Here is a 26,237-nt window from a genome sequence, read left to right on the forward strand (position 1 = left end):
GGTTTTCCAGTTTTGGGGTCTGTTAGATGTCTTTTTACTTCCTCTGCGTTTTCCCACACAGATGCTGAAATTATGCAGATGTTATGGCTGTTGGTGATTTGCTCTCACCTGCTTGTATATGGGGTTCATGGAGATGCCTTATCAATTAGTTTTGCAAAATGTAGTCCATGGATTTTGGTTTTACTATCTGTTGTTCTCTTCGTTTTTATGTGGGAATCTGGAGAGATTAAGTAACTATGCTGTCCTCATTTTTTTGTTTTGTATTTGATTTTTTTAAAAATGTACAAAAATGACACATTCTAGTTGTTTTTTTTTAAATTCAGAGCTATGTAAAATAAAAAGACAATGCTTTCCTTTCCTCAGTCCCATTCCCATGAGGTATTTATTGTTAAAAGTTAGGTATATGTCTTTCCAAACATTTTTCGAATATATATATATATATATATATATATATATATATATATAAAATATATGGTAGAAAAAATATATATCATATATATAATATATCATACATATATATAATATATATATGAAATAGGGAAAAAACATTTTTCCTACCACTTTACTATCTACATTTTTATTACAATTTGTTTTTTCTACTTAGTGATACGTTGGGAATATCGCTAGGAACTAATATAGTCTGATAGTTCTTGCTATTTGTCACCATTGCCAGGTGGCTAGTTCTCTCAGGAAGGATACAAACTGCTTCTGGTTGTTTTGAAAATAAGCATTTAAATAGTGTTAAGGTCCACCACAAAATAATTGATAGTATTTGTCTGCAGTTTGAGAGATTTAGGCACTCAGGACCACTGGGCAAAGACCTCCTCCACGAACTCTAGGCTGCTTTGCTCTAAGAAAATTCTGTTTGGGTGACAGTCCAGGCTAGCGTCTCCCTCTGAGCTGGGCTTAATCAATGCAATTTTTCCTTTCCTGCCACGGGGTATGAGATTTTGTCTTGGACCAAAGAAGAAGGAGACTATTGAATTCCACTGGTGAAACTCTAACATGGCGTGGTGACCAGAGCGTTCATAAAGTGAAGCTCTGGGCTCAGCTCTGCCACGACTGGACTAACATTGAGTAAGTCATTCGACCTTTCTGGGCTCAAAGAAAAATTGTATTTGTCTAGAAGATTGTTTCAAAATGCATTATAACTTAATTTTAGAAAATAAAAGAAGAGATGTAGGGCCTGTACTTTCCAGTTCCATTTGGTAAGCATCAGTCCTTTTTTATCTTATACCCAGTCTGGTACTAGGGAACTATGAGTCTGTTGGGTCATAAATTCTTTGCCCAAACGGACAGGAGAAAACACTGAATAGAAGTATGATTAGTAAGTTCCTTAAGGCATAGATGGGCTTACTCAATAAATTGTGCTTTTATTTCCTGGAGAACTCACTGACACAGAATAGATTCTCACTACATTTGTTGCTATTGAATTGAGAAAGGGAAACTGAGCTCACAGAATCCTGCAAGGACTGAGTCTCCTTAAAACACGTTTTTCCTTTCCAAATCTTGTATAAATGAGGCACCATTGATCTTTGGTAGAGCTTTTTAAAAAGACAGATGACTGGGCCCCTCCCCAAATTTATTCTTGGAGTAGAAGCTGGGAATCTATCTTTAAAATAGTTCCCCTGGTGATTCTGTTGATCAGCCAGGTTTGGGAACTATTGGATTAAATGATCCCAAGATGAACTACTTGGGCTAAGGGATAACTTTCTTAATTGCAATGGGCCTGATTTGGGGTGCTAAGAAAGCCCTATCAGGCAGAAAGAACCTTCTTTCTTCCTTAGCCTCTCTCTCCTCCTACTTCTTTATTATTATTATTATTATTATTATTATTATTAATTTTTCAATTACAGTTAACATACAATATTATATTAGTTTTAGGTATGCCACATAGTGGTTAGACATTTATATACTTTATGAAATGATCACCCTGGTAAGTCTAGTACCCATATAACACCATATATAGTTATTACAATATTAGTGACTATATTCCCTATGCGGTACTTTACACCTCCCGATTCTTTTGTGCCCCTCCCCTGTTCCGTCTCCTGGCTGCCACCATCTTTCCCACACTAAACCTGCTGTCAATAACACTTAAAACAGCAGCGCCACATTGTGGACAAAAACCATAGGACACTGTCCTAATAGATCACGGGGCTGCAGTTGCCATTTTGTCCTGCAGAGTGCAGCACTTCCTTAGCTTTTTAGGTGAGGAAGTTTTCCTTACCTATGTGGATGATCTCAGTAAACATCCCCTGGGAGAAAGCATGAGATGGAACATTCCTGCCAGATCAGAAATCAAAAACCTCCACGTTTAGAAATATAAAACGTCCACGTTTTGAAACTAGAATAAACTGGGGAAGAGACCAAGTGCATTGGCAGGCATAAGCCTTTTGCTGAGGTTAAAAGCCAGTCTCTGAGACAGTACTGGTCAGGGTAAGATTGTACAGGTGGTCTGCAAGTCAGTGTGTGACTTTATAAAGACATGTCTATTTGGGGTAGTACCAGGTGTCACACGTCTTGAAAAGAGTTATTTTTTTATACAGTGCACATGAGTCAGGCATTAATTAATACACCAGGCCTCTTGTGATATTTCTACCCAATGACACGTTGGATTTATGTTGCTGGAGCACTTTGGGTCACTATAGTATTGCTTTGATTATGCATCTTTTGATCGTGTCCCACCTGGCCAAGTCTCTCTCTGTCTCTGTCTCTCTCTCTCTCTCTCTCTCTCTCTCTCTCTCACACACACACACACACACACATTCATTTTTCACTTTTCTGATATTTATACCTGGGTACTTTTTCAATGGCCTAATCATGCTTAGTGATCCACCTAAGTGAATACAGTTAGAAAGAGGATGTATTAAAGTTTATATAAATCCACCAGTCCACCTGATTTCGTTCTCTTCCTGTTTTCCAATAACTTCACGTAGACCCCAAAGTTGGGAGGGAGCACCAAGAAGGATGCACACCTTTGCAGATTTGCATAAAATTTCCTGGAAGATGGTGCCAGGGCTTCGTTTCTCTGCTTGGAGTCTTCTAGCTACTTGGAGTCTTCTAGCTACTTGGTTTCCTGAACTAGAGTTACACTGGTAGCCAGGATCACATGGTTTCGTGTAATGGTTTCCTCCTGGTTTTGATTGCTCTGATATGTTTGCTGTCTCCCTCACTAGGCTGGAAGCCCTTTGACTGCAGGCTCCACGCCTAGATCTCTTACGTCCTTTGCACACTCACTTCCCACGTTGTTGGAAGTCCACTATGTGCTCAATGCAAATAATTAGATTGACAGGTTGAATAATGAGGAGAGGTGTTTTCAAAGAGTGAGCAGGAAAGGAAAACCAAGAGAGAGAAAGGGATAAAAAACTAATGTTTCTAAAAGACTGACTTAACTGACCAGTGAAAGGAAGTAGTTGATAAAAGGAAAATGGAAGAGTCAGTCTAATCAAAGTCTATGTGAAGGGAGGAAATTAGAGTCTAGCTTTTTTTTAAAAAAATGGAAATGCTGTTAAGGATAATAATAACCCCTGAGGAGATATTCATGGTCTAAATAGGAAGAACTAAAAATTTCCTCAGTGATTGAAGACAAAAATGAATGCTACAGGGGGTATCCTGTGAAAGAAATTTGTAATTTTGGAATGAGTTCGGGTTGATAGATGAGTCTATAAATTTAATACAAAAGGCCAAGCTTAAAATCCTCCCTGAATGCTACAATGAAAAGTTGAGTACCAAAACCATTTTTATATCTTGCTTTATTGTCTGTAAAGTTGAGCCAGTTTAAGTGTCCACTAAGATTGCAAAGAATTCTGCTTTAGCTTCTTAGATACAGTAAATAAAAGAGCATAGCCTTGCATTTCTGACACTCAATCTCATTAGTGATGTACATTTTCCAGAGACCCTTATTTAGTATATTTTAATGCTTATGAATATTTAGAATTTAGAAAGGACTAAGTTTATTCAAATAATAGCATACTTGGAAATGGGTGTTTTATTTTTATTTGCTTTTTAATTGCACATATACTCAATAGACTACATCTAGAATGTTTTAAAGCAAAACTCAGAATTTTATCACTTCACTCATATCTATTTTTCACTTTATTTTTAGATTTTTTATTAATGGGGGATTGAAAGAGTTTTTCAGGGTCTTCCAAACCAGGCCATTGACAAGTAACTCCTTTATCCCTGCCTCTTTAATAAATGTGTTCTTGAATGTCAGTCCATGACTTTTTAAATGTCTTCTAAGCTTGGCTCTAGTCTCCTTAAAATGTCCTGCTCTCCTGGGCACCTACCACTTTAAAAGTCTTCAGTCTGCCGAGCTCATCTCCTCAAGTGTCTGCTCTGTCTTGGGCATCTGCATCTTTAAAACTCTTCTCTTTAAATGCCGATCTTATCCTGGGCCTTCGCCCCTTTATTATTTAAAAATAAAACTCAAAATTTTATCACTTTGCTGATGTCTATTTCTTACTTAAGTAATTGCTCTTCTGTCTCTGAAGTGATTGTTTTGGTGGAAGCGTTTCATATTGTTTGAGGGAAAAATAATCCATTGATTTTAGTGATATAAATGTAAAATGGCTGGGGTCTGGGTCAGTGATTTGGTCACAGTTGTAAAGAAGAATAAATAAACCTAAAACCAGTAAAATCTTAGAATACAGCATACTGGTTAATTGGGTTTCTGATTAACTATGGTTATAATGAGAAGACACTTTTTGTTTGAAATCTCTAAATTGCCTCAGTGTGTTTTCTTGCTTTAATAAGTAGTCTAATGAACATAATTAAATCTTCTCTTACTGATTCAGCAGCCTGCAATGCCTCAGGATCATTACTCTGAACATAACATATAATTCTGTACTGTACTGTAGCTACAGACGGTATAGGAGTTTAAGATGACTCCTGAACATTTCTATACTTTAAAAAATATAAATCTCTGATCTGTGCATTTCACTCTACGTAAATTTACCTTAATTAATTAAATAGGTAAGTAAATGCCTATTACATATCATAGAGGAACAGACTATTCAATCCAGAAGAGACTTTTGATATTATGAAATTTGATGCCGTTATTTAACAGATCAGAAAACTAAGACCCAGAAAATAATGAGGGTTAGTACAGCTCCACTACAATCAATATCTCCTGATTGCAAATCCAGTGGCCTGTGGACTCTGCTATGCTGCAACTTTTAGATGACTTGGGATTCTTGTCATTTGTCTCCCTTCATAAAAGTGGAGTCCATTCTCAAAATTGGTTATTTGGGATTTTTTATTAAATGAATGTAAGCTGCACTAAAATGTAAGCTCCCTAGGGTCAGCGTATTTTATCTGATAAAATACCCTGATGTCTTCTCAACATATAGAACTATGTCTGCCTCTTAGAAGGCCCTCACAAAAATGTTTGTTGAATGGAAAAATGAGATGAAATCGGAATATTTAGTATACACAAGATAACCTGATTTCGAGTTCATGGGCTACATATAGCTCTGTGTTAATCTACTCAGCATTCATTAAGTACACAGATTACAGGTTAGAATCATTATGATCAAAACTTTGATACATAGTTAGAAAATGAAAGGAAAAGAATAAGTATTAAATAGTTGTGGTAAAACGTCATGAACTTGTGTCTCATTTTGTCTACCTCAGTTTCAAATACCAAGTGAGGAACCCAAATAGCAAACTGTAAAAACACTCTTCAGATGGTCAAATGAATCAACAAAATAGAATGTCACAACTCAGCATTGCAAAGCTGTTTGTTAAATATGAATTCTACATAATATCTAAGCACATCTCTTTAAACAAAGCAAACAAAACCACCAAAACTAGAAAAAAGAGAAAATTCTTGGACACTGGACACTGTACTTATTGTCAGATATGCCTTTTGACTCTCAAAATTAGTGAGTCTGCTTAAATCATCTGAAAAGTGCTTCAGTATTAAGAAATACCTCAGAAACAAACCCAAGAATAAATGAATTGCAAAAGCCCTCTTCCTAAGGACTAGCTTAAAATTTAACGGTGTAAACATCTAAGGTTGTATGCTTACATAGGTGTATTTAGACTTGGTTTTAATAAGACAAAATCTACAAAACTAGACCCAATGTGTTATTACCACTCTATTCCAGGAAATACTTCCGGATGCCAGAATTCTTTGGATTTCTTTTTTTCTTGAATCACCACGAAACCGTAAGTTCCTTGAAATCAAGGATCACGCCTAATATAATACATACACATTTATAACTGCAGTACTTGGCACAATGGTGGAAAATAAAAGGAACTTTAAAAGTCTTTGTTGAATAAATGAAATTAAAACTTAACTGGAGTAGAAGAGATGGGTCAAGATGAAAGGAAATGAAGACTTGTCTTTTTAGAGCTCCAGCCCTCGGTGTTTTTGAGTTTGCCTCTAAACCCCTTAATCCGCATTATCGGGAATAGCCACTGGGAACAGAGCTTTGTGAGGAGCACATACACACACAAATGTTTGCTGCCAAAGTACATTGAAAGGACAGCTTTCCTATAGCTTCTTTAGTCCTAATTTTCCTTACCTTCTGAACTAACATGCCTAGTAATACGAGTCTTATATGTGCCATGAAATATTGCTTTCTGGGTAGAAGTCTAACTTTCTGCATTCTCTGCATCCAGATTTCTACTGCAATCACCTTTAACCTCTTCTGAACCAGAAGTCATGTGGTGGGAGGGATCCTAAGTTTGTGAAAATGACTGGACATAGAGAATGTAGAGAAGAGAAGACGCTTCCCCATCCCTTTAAATGAGGCAGATACGGCCTCTAGGAAGCAAAGGCACTGAGGACAGGCTAACTGCCCAAAGTATATGGAGGGTGCAGCCTTCTCACTGAAGTGCTATTAGAGTCCAAGGTCCCTGAGAGGTCAGTTTGTGACCGCAGAGGTCAGGGCTATTGTGAGGGTCTGCTTTTTTGTACTTAAGGCTTGGGATGGCATTTTTCGTGCCAATGTTCCCTGCTCTTACGAGTCTAGAAATTTCAAGATCAGGGACGAAATCAGTAGTTTATCTTCCCATTTTTCTAATTAGCAAATGGGCTGAATGTATAAACCTCCAGTAGTAAATGGCATTTTAAGTTAATGTTTATTAACCCTGAGAAAAGGAAGTGTCACCTTGGATTTTTACCGTTGATTTGAAAGTTTTAAGCATGTCACACAAATGGTTGTATCAGTTCTCCCAACCTCCCTGTAACTAGAGAAAGGGGAAGCATGATACTATAGCACAAATCAATTCCCTGAACAGAAAAAAAAAGGTTTAGCTAACTATTAAGCCCACTTTCTCAGCTATGAGAGGTTTTGTTGTTGTTGTTTTTAAATATTCTTTGCTCTCTCCACTGGGTAGCTTCTTTGCAGAGGAGAGGTTGAGAAGCACAGAGCAATATCGTAAAATTTCTCAACAGAGCTTTATCTTCTTGCTATCTGAGTGAGGTCTTCAACAAAATGTGTGAGAGGTGGAGTGCCGCTGGTTAACTAAGTCCTGACAGTAAATCCTTTGACTTTCTTTGAAACTGGGGATTAGAGCTGACCTGAGGTAAAATGATGAAATAATCCATTATCTAGCCTCCTCCCCTCCCACTTGCAGGCACTCGCCCTGGGGACCACCTCGTTAGCCCTGAACCTCCACTTGCTCGCCTCATCAAGGGCTTGACTGCACTCCCCGTCTATGCTTTCTCGTTTTTTAAAACTCAAGTTCTTTGTTTTATCCTCTCTGGAGCATAAATTGTTTTTATGGATGACAATTACCTAACTTGAGAAATTAATGAATGAACTGCTTACGTTTGCTAAGTACATTTTCTCTTTCTACTTTCACAGTAATTCCCTTTAGCTCTTGTCCACCACTGTGTTGACACTGGTTATCGTTGACCCCCATTGTTGGAGATCTCCGAAGCACGGGGCACTGTTGACTCCTTCTTTCTTAAACATTCTTTCCTAAAACCACACTCCATTTTCTCATGGATGCCCTCCTACCCAGAACTCTCTGGCCACTCCTCAATCTCTTTTGTCAGCTGCTACACCTCTGCACAACCCTTACATGTTACCTCTTCTTATCCGGTACCTTCTAATTAGGCTACTATCTCGTAGACTGCACGGTTGTGATGGCCTTCCCTATGCAGTGACTCCCACATCTGTCTGGTCCACCTCTCTCTCTTGAGGTGTAGACTTGTATTTCCAGATGCTTCCAGGACATTTTTCCTTGGATGTTTCGCAGGTACCTGTAACTCAGCATTGTCAAAACTCATCCTGGAAACGTCTCCTTCCTTCTCCATGTTCCCAACTCCGTGAATACCACCATAAACCCATTTGCTTGCAACCAAAAATATTTAACCAACAAATTGTTTTTAAACATTGTTATGGGTCACACGTTATGCTAGAGCATGTATACGAGGGTGAAGATGTTAAATAAGATTGGCCCCAGCCCTTGGGTTGCATATAAAGCAGTGGGGAAAGCAGACAATAAATTGTGGCACAAATAACTAATTAGTTATAGTTGCTATAAGCAGCACCGAGGAAAAGACAAGGAATCATTTGTGACCCTTCCTCCTTCCTACATTGTATCACCTGTCAATTCTCTCTCCCCTAGCAATTCAAATTCCCAAATATCTCTTCAGTTTGTCCTCTCTTCATGCCACTGTCACCAATATCTCTCACTTGAACTATTGAAATGGCTTCCTGACAAGTTTTCCTCTGCCTACCCTTGTGCCTGCTGTATCCATAGTGATCTCTTAAAAATGCAAACCCTCATGTCACTTCTTTTGGAGCAAAAATTAATATAAGACCCGGTATTATATTGTTATATTATATTATATTATATTATGTTATGTTATGTTATGTTATATTATATTATATTATATATTATACCCGGTCTTATAGTAAGATAAGACTGGGTCTTATATTAATTTTTACTTCAAAAGACGCATTAGAGCTGATTGTCCGGCCAGGTCTTGTTTTTGGGGAATCATGGTAACATTTTTCAGAATATTTTTGATCCACAGTTGGTTGAATCCGCAGGTGGGGATAGGGAGGGTAAATTGCACGTCTTATGATGGCTTCCAAGGTCCTCTATGCCTGGCCCTTCCCTGCTTATAAATTTACCTATCTCAGGCCACCCTTCCTCCTTCCTCTCTATTCCCAGGATACCCTACTTTTTGAACTTTGGCACATTCCTTTCCCTCTGTCTAGAGCACTCTGCTGCTGCCCCACCTCCCTTCTCCCACTAACGTTTCATTTAACTAATTGTTATTTGCTTCATGTCTTCAGAAAGTTGATCCAGGTTAGCTCTCCATACTGTCCCCTCTCCAAGCTCCCCGTGGCTTCTGTGTTTGTGACATTCATCATGATTTTACTGTGGTGCTCCATGAGGACAAGGGCCCACATCGTCTCACTGACTGCCAATGCTCTAGTGGTATCTGGCCCAAGGGGTATATTCAACAGGTAGTTGTTGAGCTGAGCTTGTTGCATAAACTACAAATAGGAGATGTTTAAAGGACTCACTCTTTGAAGCCTGCTGTCTTTCAGACAATAAATGTGCATTTAAATAAAAAAGCTGAAAGCTGTACCCCAGACAATTTGTTTGTTTGTTTTAATTTCTCAGAATGTGTGACAAATCAAGTGTGATTCAGGGTACACAGAGGAGGAAAGAGGAATAAGATCAATGGGGAATATGTCTTCGGGCAGATATTTGGGATCTCGCGGTAGACCTCAAGTCACACTGTGGAGGCACTGACTCTACCTATACTTTCTAAACAAGACAGGAGCTAGCCAGGTGTAAGAGAGGTCAGATGGTGATAGAATTGATCCTGCACATTTTTTTATCCTAGCTCAGGAAATCATTTGCCATGTGATCTAGAGAAATCTTCCTCAATGTTTCTACATTAAATGAATATCACAGTACAAGCTTATCTTGCCAAGGAGGAAAAAGAATAATAATTAAAAGTTAGTGTAAGAAGTAAACCCTTACTGTTTTCAGAAGCAGCAGAAGTGTTTTTTTAATGTTTGAATTAACATTAATTCAGAGTATTCCCATCTTCTTCATAATGAAAGTAAATCAGAACTGCTTTCTCTTCCCCTTCCTCTACTTTTCTCACTCCCCTCCCACCCTTTTTTACCCTTTCCCTCCCTCCCCTCCTCTTCCTCTCACCTTCTCTTTCCTTCTTTCCCTTCATGAACAATTTCAATCCAAAAGCCATTAGGTAAACAAGGTAGGTCTCTTCATGGTGGGAGTAGGTGGGGGGCAGTGGTGCCTAGAGTGGGGTGTTGGAATCTAAGGAGGTCAGGGGTTGTCCACGCAAGGTGCTGCCTGAGAAGTAGATGTTGGGTCCCAAGGACGACAAGGAAGGCTTTCACTGGCTGAGGAATGGGGTATTCAAATACTCTCAAAGTGATTCCCCACAGAATATTTATTAAGTACTGTCTTTCCTTCAGCACCTCAATCAAGTGAACAGAACGAATATCCCTAAGAATGGGACAAATCTAAATCACGTGCCATCTGAAAGGATGCAATGAGAACACAGCGTCAGTACTTTCGTGACAGCCCTGACAAAGGTGCGTATATGCTCGGAATTTAATTGTGAGCAAATGTTAGACAAACCCAGTTGAGGGCCATTCCAAAAAATAAGTGACCCTTAATCTTCAAAAGTATCAAGATCACAAAAGTCAAGAAAAAGTCTGTTCTAGATTGAAGGAAACTAAAGAAACATGGTAACTATATGCAATGCATGATTCGAGACTGGATTCTTTGGTTAAAAAGGATATTATTGGAACAATTGAATGGCGTGTGAGGATTGATGATTGTAATGTAGTTTTCCAGGAGATGCCCTTGCATGTTGGAAATACACACTAAAAAAACACAGGGGTGATGGGGTATCATACTGGCAACTTACTTTCAAATGCTTTAGAAAGAAAAAGTTCTTTGTGCTGTACTTGTAACTTTTCTAGAATTTAAGATTAGTTATATAAGGAAGACAATGTCTAAAGTTGGCAAATTAACAGAAGTGAAAAAAGAATCTAGAGTTATTGAAGGCCATACCAGAAGTGGTTCAAAGAGGTTACCTATGAAATATGGTTGCAAAGAGGGAGGGAAAGTGACATCCCATTATAAACTAGTCTATACTGTTTGATTTGTTCTATGTACATGTATTACTTTATATAAAAACCAGTGAAAAACATTGAAAGCTAGTAAATGCTTGGACCCAGGCCAGAGGAGCCCCGGGTTTTATGTTTACCCTGAATCTGTGTTCACCCTGTCTAGAGTAAGCTCTGGGGACCTGGAACCCCAGCATTTCTTGCCCAAATGGCCCTTGAGCCCACTTCTAGAACCCGTGTGGGCCTCTTCCTTGAGTCTGTCCCCCAAGAGTGGGCTGTGCCACTTGTGCACACATCGCCTGACCCCGGAGTCGCTGTTTGGAGGCTGTGTGACTGGAACTGACATGTGGGTTAGAGTGCACGTGGATGACAGCAGGAGGACCCTGCAGGTCCTCGGAGCTGGGGGAGGGAGGAGAAGGCGCGAGAGGCTGGGGGCTTGGGAGCCTGCTCTCCCTACACTTGCTGATATGGAACTCTGAGGTCTTTGAGAAGTCTAAATCCAAACATAGCCTTCTCGAACATGAAGGCATATGTGTCAAGGCAAACGAAAGGGTATATCTTTATCTTATTTAACAGTTTGTCATCTTGGTTTATACATTTTAAATATTTAAACACAGTATGTGGACCTTCATTTGTGCTCTTCCTGTCGCTCTGCAAAGGTTAGGGGCAAACCTGTTGAAATCCTCCTGGTAACCTTGGTTTCTACCTTATCATTAAAAAAAAAAATCGTACATCAGGAAAATATGTTTTTGAAGCCCTCTGGATCTGTCTGTACCTGTCACCACAGTGTTTTAGACTGCTTGTAAACATTTCATAAGCCAAGTTAGTACAAGGATAATTCACCTATGGGAAAAACCACGTGCCAGGCAGGCCAAAGGTCAGTGACTGAAGATGGCCTGATTTGGTGAGATGAGCCCAGCTCCCTCTAACATTTCAGGATGAGCGTGTTGCTCTCAACGCTACTGCGATTGAACCTACTTGCTCTTGTTGTGTGTGACTTTCTAAACGGTTTACCTGCTTCTACAAAAACAAAGATATCATGTTCACTCTACTGAAGGCTTGTATTTTCAAACTGGCCCAAGTTTGTACTTTTGTAAAAAGTTTTAATTTGAAACTACTCTGATTTTCTCATTCTCTCTCTCTCTCTCTCTCTCTCTCTCTCTCTCTCTCTCTCTCTCTCTCCCCCCCTCTCCCTCCCTCCCTCTCTCTCCCTCTCCTTCTCTCCTTCCTTCCCGAAGACAAGGTACATAGACATTTGCTCCCAGAAAAGGAAAGTTATTGGGAATTTCTTTTGTTTTGGAAAGGAAACAAGTTTTTTATAGGGAACAGAGCAGATGAACTATGGACCCAGAGTCTAAGACTTTGGCTTTTCATTGCATTCCTAAGAGGGTCCCATCGTGTGCTCTTAAATTCTGTAGTTTCTTCATACCTCTTTTTCTTGAACTCTAGCTACACAGAACTGACCCTTTTCTCCTACTGCCCAAAGGAAGTTGCTATCTGCATAAACTGAATAAGGATACAAAAGTACAAAATGTCATGTGAATATGTTTTATTCATGAGAAACACTATGAAAGCAGAGTACAGTGAAGAAAGAACTGTTGGTCACGGAGGGTATTTTTTTCCAGCCACACCCACGTACTGACAACAATCTCAGCTAGTTGTGTTTTCTCTGATTACAAAGAGGTAACAGACAAAAAAAACTCTGGCTGCACCAGAGTCCCACTTCACATAAAAGGGACATTTTTGGAGGCAAGACTCATGCGGAGCAGGACTGAGGGGTAGTCACAAGGACAAAGTTCCCTTCCAGGTCTAACATTCTAGAATTTTCATGTTGAGAAGTGTTTAGGAGCAGGGATGCTCAGCTGAACAGAACTTTTCTCTGTTAGTGCCGCAATTCTGGCGCAGCCCAGTCTGTCTGAGGTTGAATTTGACACTTAATCCCCATTGAAGCCGGTTGTGGCTTCACAGGATTACATATACAGGTTCTTAAAATTTTTATTAGCTTTGTTGAATGAATACAAGAGATAGGAAGATACACCTTTTACTGGCATCGAAAACAGCTTGACCAACACCTTTTCCTTTTATTGAATCTCTAATTTAATCACCAGGCTTAGGAGAAAGAAGTATAGATTTCCAAAGCTAAAGATAATTGAGTGTTGTAACAAGAACAGGGTTATGAGGGTTCCAGCTGGGATCCATTTCTTCCCATACAAAAGGTGGAGTGGGATAAACATATAGAGCACTATAAAAAAAAAAAAAAAAAAAAAAAAAGACAGAAAAGTTTACATCTCACAAAATGGAAAGGAAGAAGTACTGACAGAAGGAGCAAAGGCAGCTCCATTCATTCCTGGCCTAAGGAGTCAATCTGCCCTTTGTCTGGCACCAGCCTATCACCACTAAATCTTAGAGCCCACACCTGGCTGGAGAGACTCACCTTTACCCTCTTTATCCCGTGCTATGTCCTTACAAATTCCCTTATTGAATACAATGCTGTGAAAAGGTTCACTTTCCTCATACAAGTCCAGCAACTGACAGAAGTGTTGTATTCATCTTGAAGTTTGGAAAATTATTCGCAGATTGTGTATACAGGTTCTCCATCACCAGAGTGAAATGAGTGAATTCTTGTGTTTCCTCCTGATTCTTGTGGTAACTAAATCGTTGCAAAAATAGCTTTGTCTGTGAAATGTTTAAAGAACATTTTTAAAAATGCAGTTGTTTTTGCCACCGTCTTCGTGAAAAGATTTTTTTTTCCTAGAATCTCCCATCTTGATCCTAAGACTAGATGCAAATGGATTTCCCTCATGAAGGAAATCTAAGGATTCTTACTATGATAGTCAAGTACTTATCTTCTTATCTTCCTAATGAAAGATCACCATTTCCCACTGAGATTCTTTGTAAGGGCTCCTAGGGTAGACCTGTTAGTAAATTTTGAACCAAAAGCCAGCTTCTACAGGTGTGTCCAAGTGACTAGGGTGGCTCAGGTAGCAACAGAGAATTTAAGGGATATCTTTGGTGTCTGCTCTATCTCTCTGGGAAAATTGCAGGTTAGTGTGTGTGTGTGTATGTGTGTGTGAATTTTTTATTTTTATTTTTTTGCATTTTTATTTTTCCATTACAGTTGCCATACAGTATTAGTTTCAAGTATACAACATAGTGATTAGACATTTATATAACTTGTAAAGTGATCACCCTGATAAGTCTAGTATCCATCAGACACCACACATAGTTGTTACAATATTATTGACTCTATTCGCTATACTGTACTTTACATCCCCATGACTATTTTTAAACTACCAATTTGTACTTCTAATCTCTTCATCTTTTCACCCATCCCCCCAACCTCCCTCCCATCTGGCAACCATCAAAATGTTCTCGGTATCTATGAGTGTGTTTCTGTTTTGTTTGTTCATTTATTTTGTTCTTTAGATTCCACATATAAGTGAAATTATGTGGCATTTGTCTTTCTTTGTCTGACTTATTCTACTCAGCATAATACTCTCTAGGTCCATCCATGTTGTTGCAGATGGCAAGATTTCATCCTTTTTATGGCTGAGTAATATTCCATTGTATATATGTCCTACCTCTTCTTCATCCATTCATCCATTGATAGACACCTTCCATATCTTGGGTATTATAAATAATGCTGCAATGAACATATGGATACACACGTTGCTTTGAAGTAGTATTTTGGATTTCTTCGAATAAATACTCAGAGGTGGGATTACTGGATCGATCCTCTTTGTCTCCTGTTATAGCCTTTGTTTTAAAATCTGTTTTGTCTGGTATAAGTATCACTAGCTCAGCTTTTTTGTTTGTTTCCATTTTTTATAAAATATCTTTTTCCTATCCGTTTACTTTCAGTCTGTGTGTGTCTTTTGATCTGAAGTGAGTCTCTTGTAGGCTTTTTTTTTTTCCCCTGCAGGTTAGTTTTTAACATAGGATTTATAAGCCAATATGGAAATATTTCACCTAAGTTTACATAGCTTTCTGATTTCATCAGAATGAATACTATAGATAGTATCATTAAGTAGGTCTATATAAAAAGCTATGAATAAAAAAGCTATTTCATACAGTTCTGTTAGTTAATAGTTACTGTATATTTCTGACAAAATCCTAGAGCAGAATCAAATTCTCTATTTCAATATGGAGTGGGAGCTCAATTTGGAAAAGAAAGAAGACTCATTATATAAAAACCACCAGCTTCCAAGCCCTGAATTGCTTCTGACCTCATTTCTCCATTGCTATCTGAAGAGATATGCAAATATTTTTCATTATGCTGATGGGTACAGTGGCAATGAATTAATATTGGCAAGATATTTTGAAATGACAATGTAGAATTTATTAAAGAAGCAAGAAACAGAAAACCAGAGAAAGCCTTCTTGATTGGCCAGATTTTATAATATTATATAATATGTTTTTTACGCCCCTCAAATAAATAGGGCAGATAACTTTAAATTTTTTCTTTTTAAGTCTTCCTGTTTCCTATTACTTTGACAATAAAAAAAAAAAAAAGCAGTCTGATTTAGGAATTACTTAAAATATTTAAAGGGCCAAGCATCTGGGAGAATGGGAGTCAAATGATGTAGCCCCTACTCCTTGTTTTCATCTTTCATTCAGCAAGCACTTACTGAATTAATACACGGGGTGTGTCAGCAACATTCTAGACTGTGTGGGAGATATAAAGATGTCTAAGAGGGCAACCCCTTCCAATAATGAGTTTATAATTTATTAGAGGAGGTAAGATATACTTACTCATATACAAATATCTGTAATGCAAGACAATACAGTGCAAACTGTAAGAAAAGCGCAAAGAATAGTACTTTCCTGGGGTGAATGGGACATTTATCAACAGTTGGCTTTTGAGCTGGTCATGAATAGGCTGACATTGTCCAGACAGATGTAACTGCCTGAGTAAAAACATGTTCAGGGGCTGGACCGGTGGCTCAGGCGGTTAGAGCTCCGTGCTCCTAACTCCGAAGGCTGCCGGTTCGATTCCCACATGGGCCAGTGGGCTCTCAACCACAAGGTTGCCAGTTCAATTCTTCAAGTCCCACAAGGAATGGTGGGCTCCGCCCCCTGCAACTAAGATTGAACACGGCACCTTGAGCTGAGCTGCCACTGAACTCCTGGATAGCAGTTGGTTGGGTGTGTCCTCTCAACCACAAGGTTGCCGGTTCGACTCCCGCAAAGGATGGTGGGCTGCGCCCCCTGCAACTAGCAATGGCAACTGGACCTGGAGCTGAGCTGCGCCCTCCACAACTAAGACTGAAAGGACAACAACTTGAAGCTGAACGGCACCCTCCACAACTAAGATTGAAAGGACAACAATTTGACTTGACTGCACATTGTAATTTGTACGGATTTTCATTTTGACAATTATATTCTAATTATTTGGAAGTCTGTCTCTCCAGGAGACTGTAAAGTCCTTTAGGATAGGAGCCATGTATTTTCATGTTTGTTTTCCTAACATTTAACGGTTTCTGACATAGGGATCCTACTCAATAAATACTTGAGAGAGAAGGGAAATAATTACAGAATACATTAAGGCATCCGTGAGTACAATTTGACTGGAATCAAAGATTCATAAAGGAGAGCAGTGGGAATTAACGCTACAAAAGTAAATTGGAAAGTAGGCCTGACACTGTCAAGTGCTGCTGAGTAAGTAAAACTGTAGAAACACTTCTGTGCCACTGATGAGACTGTAAATTCATGCAACCATTTTGGAGAGCACTTTATCAACATCTAATAAAATCAAAGATGTCCTATCTGTGACTCAGTTATTCTAATTCTAGTGAGGCTCTTTCTCATGTATAGAAGCATACAGATACAGAAAATTCCTACCAAAAAGTTGGAAACAAACTCAATGTCCATCAGCATGAGAATGGATGAATAACTACAGATATATTAATAATGAATAATTAGTAGCTATAATATTACTTGTATGTGTTATAGATTATATTAATATTATAAGTCATGAATAATAATAAAAACTATAGATTTATCAGCATAGGTGAATATTATAGATATATTATTGACTGAGTAAAAACAAGGCTGCAGGAGAATTCTTATGTTATCTTTTACATAAAGATTAAAATACTATAAACAGTATTACATATTATTTAGGGATATATATTATTATATATGTTACACATACTATGTTTTATATATATATATATGTTACATATATTATATATGTATTTTTTAGGGCAGAATGAATAACAAATTCAGGAGAGTAGGGAAAGAGATATAATCAGGGAACTTTATACAAGGGCCTCGACTCTGTTGACCATGTCCCATATCTTAAATTTGATGCTGGGTATATGAGTGTTTTGTTATTTATTTATTTTTTACTGGTGAAGGGGAACAGGACTTTATTGGGGAACAGTGTGTATTTCTAGGACTTTATCGGGGAACAGTGTGTTTTTTCCCAGGACCCATCAGCTTCAAGTCAAGTTGTTGTCCTTTCAATCTTAGTTGTGGAGGGCACAGCTCAGCTCCAAGTCCAGTTGCCATTTTCAATCTAGTTGTGGAGGGCGCAGCACACTGGCCCATGTGGGAATTGAAGTGGCAACCCTGTTGCTCAGAGCTCGAGCTCTAACCAACTGAGCTATCTGGCTGCCCCTTGTTTTGTTATTTTTAATATAGTCTATATATCATAAATATTGCATAAAATACATTTTAACAAGTTATTTGGACTCATATTATGGCAGGGCTGGAATAACATGCTAAAGAGTTGAGATGTTGTTTGGTAGTTAACAGAACTCTTGCAGACTTTTGAGGAGGTAAGAGATATCATTATAGGTATGATTCAAGTCACCCCAGACTAGTGCTATATAAGATATGGGGGGAAATTACAAAGGTATTAATGCTGTGTCACTAGATATGAGATGGGTTCCTTTTTCCCCTTCCACTTCTCTGACCATACGTGGTCCCTCTAAATCTTCTTTTTCCTTTAAATTTTTAATAGCCTGCTTTTCTTTCTTAAAAGTCTTAGTCTTTTTTATCAGTCGATTCCGGGTTCTTATGTAAACTCTTGATATTCCTTTTGTATTTCATCTGTTCTTATAAAATCCCCTGAACACTCACTCTGTCTAGTTTTCTTATTCTTGCCTGCCAAACATTTATTATGTTATTCCTTATTTTGAAATATCTCATTTCCAGCCTTTAAATTTGTCCTAAACTTACCTCTGCTATGAAGCTTTCTTTATTAAGAAAAAACCCTTAATTTAAAAGTTCCAAGATAAATGTGTTTGCAACAGAGTTTAAAACAAAGAACAACATTTATCCTATAATGACAGCTAAATAATTGCTAGTACTAATTCAGTGCTTAGTATGTGCCAGGCATTGTTTTAAACATTATTCTAAAATGTCATATAACGTGTTACATATAAACACTCATTTCATTCTCATAACAAACCTATGAGATATGTGTTATTATCATCCTCATTTTACTGGTAAAGAAACTGAAGCAAAGAGAAGTCAACTTGAGTAATACTCTGCCAGGAGTAAATAAATGCTAGAGCTTGGAGTCAAACCCAAGCAGTCTGGCGCTAGAGCCCATTCACTTCATCCCACCTCATCAAGCTGCCACTCTGTATCAAGAAGGACACCTCCAAAGTGGGAAGTAAATGTAGGCTGTCCTCCATTTAGGTTAGATGCTCTTATCTTGTTAAAAGGGCAATAACTGTAGGAAAGTAGTGATTATTCCTTTCACTTCCTCAAATTTCTCTGACTTTCCAAAGAGTCTTTTGTTCTTGAAGGACAAGACCCACATCTTCCTCATCTTTGTCTTTCCAGTGCTTGGCCCAATGCCAGGCCTGTTGGAGGCATTTGATCAGTGTGGATCAAATAAATCAATTTCATGAAATTAAGTAAACATAAGTAATAGTTCTAATTCTGTTCTTCAGGAAGTTCTATTTAGCGGAAGACACTACAGCCCTATTATTATCAGGATCAAATAACAGTTACAAGTACAGAAAGCATCCTTCCTTTTTACCAATAGGTTGTATTTTGGAAATACCATATGTATTGAATCATATTTTCCTCATGTCCTACGTTATAATATTTGAGAGTCTAGATCAAAATTTCTGATAGAACTACCAACTGCTAACTACTAAACGAAGCACTAAAACTTCAGCTTCATTAGCTGTCTTTATTTCTGTCCACCCACCTACGTTCTGAAATGCAACCCTGGGAGACTGCCCGAGGAAGGCAGTGTGGTATGCAGGAGAGGCTTATGCTTGGGAGTCAGACTGATGTGTGTTGAATTCTGGTTGTGTCACTTATTAGCAGTGTGACTTTAGATAAGCATTTAATCTCTTGAGATTCAATTTTCTTATTTGAAAATAGAGCTAGTAGCTTATGTCTCATCAGGCTATTGTGCGTATCCATAGGTAAAGCACCGGCACAGTGCTAAAGCACATAAGGACTCACTTCAACTTAACTTCCGTTGTGACCCTGAACGGAAGAACATTGCTTGGACATCTGATCATGAAGCCAACCTGCAAGAATGTGGGTCGGGGCTTGGGGGCTGGATGAATGGGAATGGTAGGGTTAAACCAGGTTTCTTCAATATACCCCAAAGTAAATCTAAAGTCCAGCATATGTTGAATGTTTTCTCCCTGCCCAAAATGTGGGCTCTGTCACTCATTTATCATTAAAAATGTCACGATAATACCATGATTTTCACTGTTCTTTCACTAACAGAAGCTCATGGATACTAGCTTCCAGGAAGAGAATGAGGTCCAGCAGTTTACTACAACTGCCATATACAAATGGAGAACCTGAGATCCGGCAATGGTGTCTTACCCAAAAGAATGTGGTAAGTCAGTTCCTAAGTTCAAGTATCTCTCCAGGCACATAGGCAGCCAGTGATGTCAGGTCTTTAGTAGACTTATATGCCAGGTGCATTGAGGATGAAAAATAAAGAGAAGGCATTGGTTTAACCTTCAATCTAAGGATAAAGAGTGGATAAGATTTGTGGAAAATATGTAGAAACACATCATATTAAGAATATACATATTTATGATTGCAATTCCTTTAAGTCTTTGCTCAAATTTTACTGTCTCAATGCCACCTACCTTGGTCACGCTATTAAATACTTGCAGCCCTCCCTGCCCCACCCATTGCTTCTGATTCTCCATTTCCTGCTGCACTTTTAACCTTACTTATATAATACCTATTATATAATAGGTATTAAAATTAAGCTTTTAGGTTTAATTTTTATTATCTATTCCTCTACACACACTAGACTTTAAACTCCAAAAGTGCAAGGATATTCTTTTTTAGTCACTGTTGTATCCTAAGTGTTTAAACAATACCTAACATATGTGAGGCACGCAATAAATATGTGTGGGATAAATAGGTTCTGAGAAACCACAGGAGAGTTTCAAGATAATAAAGACATTTTGAACACATGCATTTGCTCCCTCCCCAAACCTTAGTAAAACAATAATAAAGGGATTTTTAAAGAAGCATAATCCCCCAAGAACAAAAAGAATGGGAGAAGACACGACAATAAGACTTTGGAAGATGGAAAACAGATGGATGAGTGATAACTATCCTGGTTATCTGTGGAAATAGATCTGCCAATACAAAAACGAACAAACAACAAACAAATAAAACTGAGGACAAAACGTGAAGAACAATAGACTATGCAGAAAGAAGAAAAGGGGTCCGGCCCGGTGGCTCAGGCGGTTGGAGCTCCGTGCTCCTAACTCCGAGGGCTGCCAGTTTGATTACCACATGGGCCAGTGGGCTCTCAACCACAAGGTTGCCGGTTCGACTCCCGCAAGGGATGGTGGGCTGCGCCCCCTGCAACTAGCAACGGCAACTAGACCTAGAGCTGAGCTGCGCCCTCTGCAACTATGATTGAAAGGACAACAACTTGACTTGGAAAAAAAGTCCTGGAAGTACACACTGTTCCCCAATAAAGTCCTGTTCCCCTTCCCCAATAAAATCTTAAAAAGAAAGAAGAAAAATATTCCTTCAAACTACCATTAATATTCTTAAAATAATAAGAGAAAATATTGCATCCATGGAACAAGACAAGATGCAATAAAAAGGAAAATTCCAAAAGATCTTCTGGAAATTAAAGTAGGATAGCAGATCTTTAAAAACTTGATGGAAGATTTATAAGACGAACTTGAAGAAACCACCCAGAAAACTCAACATAAAAAAAAGACATGGAAAATAAAAGAGAAAGAGTTTTTAAATAGAGGAAATTCTGGAGGAGACAGAGAGAGAGAATGCACAAAGAAAATGGAGAGGAGGGAGTAATTAATTAATCCCCTAAACTTCTCAGAACTGAAGGGTAAACATTTCTAGATTGAAAGAGTCCACCAAATGTCCTTGATATTGGATGAAAATGGATCCATACCAAGATACGGTATCATCATGAAATTTCGGAAAACTGAAGACAAAGAGAATACCTTAAGAGCACTCTTTTTCATGAGACTAATAGAGAGTAGGCTTCTCTAAAATAAGGAGAAACCAAGAAAGAACACGAAGGATCAGGGAATCCAACCAAGAGAGAAGAAATGGGACTCTCTAGAATGATGTTGAAGAAAATTCTCAGGACAAGACAATTGCAGCAGCCTTAGAGAGCAACAACTCCAGGATGCTCCAGGAGAGATTCCTTCAAAAAGATGAAATTGATAGAATTCCCAATGTGACTAAATGTATTGAGAAGAGAGGTAGACAGTTGATTGAGAGGTTGGGTTGAATTAATGGTAAGTACACAGAAAACTAAAAGAAAAAAATGATAGGTTAGATCCAAAGTAAACAAAAAGTTGTGCAAGAGAGAAATCACAGATCTATTACATGGCTATGTATGAACAATATTTACATAGTGATAGTAATATAAACACTGAATATTGATAAAACCAAAAATTACAACACAACTATATTGGGAGGTCAGGGAAAGTGAAGCATGCACATGCCCGTGTGAATGAGTGAGTATTTGGTGGTGATGGTGAGGCAGGTGGAATTCTCATCTTTGATGGCGGGAATTCAATAAATAATACATAAAAGTTGTAAAAATTAGTGAGTAGCCATATAAGCATATCATTTAAAGATACAGAGGTAAATGCCTAAAGAGTCAGCTAAAAAGAGTTGAAAATTATTATCTCTAAGGAGCAGAAAATGGTGACAAGAGGTGGACAATGTACTGCTATTTTCAAAATAAGCCTTATAAAGCTATTTGACTCTTTAAACTATGTACAAGCATAACTTAGGTATAACATAAAAACAAAATACAAAAAATGACAAGAGACTTTAGAAGTGAACAGAGCCCACTGGGACACGGCTCCCACCCACCCAAACATTGTCTTATCTCGTATTTCACCAACTTGCCCTGCGCACTGCCACCACCTCAACCCTCAAACCAGGTTACTAAGAGAGGAAAGAGAGACCCTGGTTGAGTCTAGGGTCCGCTCTGCCAAAATTTGTTAGGAGCCCTGGGTCACTTTTAGTCCATTATCAGTAGATGACTTCTTCCTCGGCAATTTAAGGGCCATCTACTAAAGTTACAAATATCAAAACTAGATGGTCTCTCCTAATGCATTTTCTCTTCCTTACCTTCCATTTAATATCTTGATTCCCAAACCCTTGATGCTAAATGCACCTTCTGTCCCTTCTTTCTTTAGGTTCTCCTTCTGTAGAAGCAGGAATGGCCTTAGGGTCCATCTGCTTTTGGCAGGTACTCACACTTGCCAAGTCTTTTAACACTTGGATAACAGAATAGTTCGTTACCCTTTCACCTAACTGGATTGCCTTCACCAGGGATGAAAGACAGAGGTACTAAATATTAGCTATGGTTATTTTTTGTGGAGAACATTGCCGTATCCTACCAAATTCTAAAATATTTTCCCCTTCTCTTTCACTGGCTATTCTACTGGCTCTGATGTTAAGGCTGATCCATGACATAAATACAAAAACTCTTTGGAGGACAGAGTTAGAGTGACCATGGTATATCAGGTATGCTCGTTCATTCATTGCACAGTGCTCACAGGAGAAGAAAGTCTCATTTGAGATTAGTTGAAAACAAAACAGAACATTTCACACGGTCCTTGGTTCTGACCTAGACAACCCTCTTATCTGTGCTAGAGAAGGTGTGCTTATCCTATTTTCAATTAAACAAAGCTAGAAGAGATATTTAATATCTTGGAGGAAAGAATTGGAATTCCAAAAGCTCTCAATAGTTTCCCAAGTTAGGATTAACAAATAGATGACATTTGCCAGGGATACTTTTAAAGTCCTATGCTTATGTTCAAAATACTAATCTCAGAAACAAAGCATGGGAAAAATTTAGTTTAACAGTTCAAGTAAAAAAACTGTAAGCTTAGAAAGTTGACAGCAGAGTGGCTGAGGAGTGACTGCCAAAACCATAAATGTTCCTTTGTCTTCCTCCTGGAGGACATAGGCAAAATTATTTATGGATCAGTCAGTTCACCAATAAATATTTCCTGAGGAGAGTGCTGTGTAGAGCACATACAGAGAATAAGAGGAAGAATTCAAGGATCTTTCAACAGGTTGATAGACAATGTATACATAGGAAATGAGGGCAGTAATGATAACTTATATTTGAATAGTGGTTTAATTTATCATGTTTAATTATTTCTATCATTTCTTGACTTATAGTTGCCCTATGGAGTCAATACAGTCACTACTTTAAAGATGAGAAAATAAGGCTCAGAGAAATAAATCACTGATTCTCAAACATTTTGCTCTCAGGACACCTTTACACTCTTAAAATTATTGAGGTACCTCACACATGATTAAATCAAAATGGATCAAAGACCTAAATGTAAGAGCTAAGCTATAAAACTCTTAGAAGAAAACATAAGTGTAAATCTTTGTGACTGATCTTTGATCAAACAATGATTTCTTAGATGACAATCAAAAGCTTAAGCAACAATAGGAAAAATAGATAAATTGGTCTCCATCGAAATTTTAAAATTTTGTGCTTCAAAAGATACTATCAAGAAAGTGAAAAGACAACCCACAAAATGAGTAAAATATTTGCAAATTATATATCTGATAAGGGACTAGTATCCAGAATATATAAAGAACTCTTACAATTCAGCAATTTTAAAAGGCAATCTTATTTTTATTTTTTTTTATTTTTTCGTCACATATATATGAAATATATATAAAGTATATATATATATATATATATATATATATATTTTTTTTTTTTTTTTTCTTTTTACAAAGGCAAGTCATCCATTTGCTTTGGAAATTGAAAATTCAAACATCTTTGGCTGTGCATTTTGGCTGAACCATCACTGATATATAGGACATGTTACCAGCCATGTGTATGGTAGCTACAGAGTGAATGGAACAAACAGGACTTGAGTTTCATGGGGCCCAGTCTGTTGTCAGGTGTATGTGTCGTCAGCACACACTGGAGGGAAAGGAGCCTCAATAAATTCCACCAACACTGGTAGCTGGAGTCTGTAATGACGTGGACCTCACCTGCCACCTGAGAGAAGAGGGTCTTCACAGCTGGGTGTGCATCTGTGTCAATAGAAGTCACACTCGGAATGAACAATAGTGTTCATTTTCTGTTTCTCCAGACACACACCTATGTGTGATCCCAACCAAGGCAGCTGAACACGGACCACACCAGCCTTCACAATCCAGCTCCCCTGCCAATGTCCCCTCCAACGTCCCCAAGAGCCTGAGGAACTTCTGAACCTGTGCGGCCAGATCCCAAATAAATGTGAAGATACAAGGCAATCCAATTTTTAATTAGACGAAGGATTTCTATAGACGTTTCTCCAAAGAAAATATGCAAGTAGCCAATAAGCAATTAAAAGATGCTCAACATCATTAGTCATTAGGGAAATGCCAATGCGTGGGAGGAAGACATTTTTCACTACCCTTCTAAGTTATTCTGCCTGGTCTAATAATTACATTGATGTGGGACAGATTAACAAAAGATAATAACCAAGTTTAATTATATACACCCCTGTGGGAACCCCACATACATGATAGGTTCAGAGACAGAAAGGTAAAATGAGGTATATCTATAACATCCTGAGCTAAGGAACGAGGTCAGGAGGCTGAGGCTTAAGAGGAGGGGAAGGCCATTTGCAGGATGATAAGAAAAGCAGATTTTAATAATTAGATGTTTTACACGCCCTATAGATAGGTCATAAAAAGTTATTTCTTGTGATAACTTTTATTATGGGCAAGGCCTCAAATTTAAATTCTTTCAGGGAGAGGAAATAGTTTCTCCTGAGCCTGCAGTGTCTTGATTGCCTTCAGCTCAAAATAATCCACATGCCAAGTAGCACATCTTGAGGGGGCTTGTACTGAACCCCTTCACCAATCAAAATCATAATGAGATACCACTTCACACTCACTAGGATTGCTATAATGAAAAAAACATACTAACAAGTGTTGGTAAGGATTCAAACAAATTGCAACTCTCATAAACTGCTAGTAAAAATGTAAAAGGGTGCTGCTATTTTGGAAAACTGACAGTTTTTGAAAGGTTAAACATAGAGTTACCATATGACCCAGAGATTCCCCTAGGTATATATGTCCAAGAGAACTGAAAATATATGTGCACACAAAAACTGATACATGAATGTTGATGCAGTTTTATTCACAATAGCCAAAAATATATAACCAATCCAAATATTCGTCAACTGACGGATGGGTCAACAAAATGTGGTATGTCCATATAATGGAATATAATTCAGCATTTAGAAGAATGAAATATTGATACATGCTGCAACGAGGATGAATCTTGAAAACATTAGGCAAAGTGAAAGAAGCCAGTCACAAAAGACTGCATATTTTATGATTCCGTTTGTATGAATAGGGAAAGCTATAGAGACAGAAGTAAAATAGTGAGTGGTTGCCTAGGAGTAGGTTGGGAGGGGTGTCACTGGGAGGCTATGAGAAGTAATTGCTAGGAGTAGGAGGCTCTTTATGGGATAATGAAATGTTCTAAAATCGATTGTGATCATCGTTGCACAACTCTGTGAATATACTAAAAAACACTGAACTATATACACTTTGGGTGGGTGAACATTATAGTGTATGAATTATATCTCAATAAAGCTGTTATAAAAAATTAAGGACTCTGAAGAGCTTTTGTTTGTGTGGGTTATTTCTATTAAACATTAACCATAT

General features: G+C 38.1%; 1 long non-coding RNA gene across 1 annotated transcript in view; it reads left to right on the plus strand.

Moving 5' to 3' along the window:
• The window catches only part of LOC141572910 (uncharacterized), a 45,072-nt gene extending 18,949 nt beyond the window's left edge, over positions 1-26,123 (plus strand). Inside the window, exons 3-6 of the long non-coding RNA XR_012498462.1 lie at positions 6,114-6,174; positions 10,431-10,550; positions 19,797-19,911; positions 24,668-26,123. This is a non-coding gene — a long non-coding RNA (uncharacterized LOC141572910). The remainder of the gene's footprint in view (positions 1-6,113; positions 6,175-10,430; positions 10,551-19,796; positions 19,912-24,667) is intronic.
• The last annotated feature ends 114 nt before the right edge of the window (positions 26,124-26,237 follow it).

Source organism: Rhinolophus sinicus, linkage group LG07 (genome assembly GCF_036562045.2).
Source record: "Rhinolophus sinicus isolate RSC01 linkage group LG07, ASM3656204v1, whole genome shotgun sequence".
Taxonomy (NCBI): domain Eukaryota; kingdom Metazoa; phylum Chordata; class Mammalia; order Chiroptera; family Rhinolophidae; genus Rhinolophus; species Rhinolophus sinicus.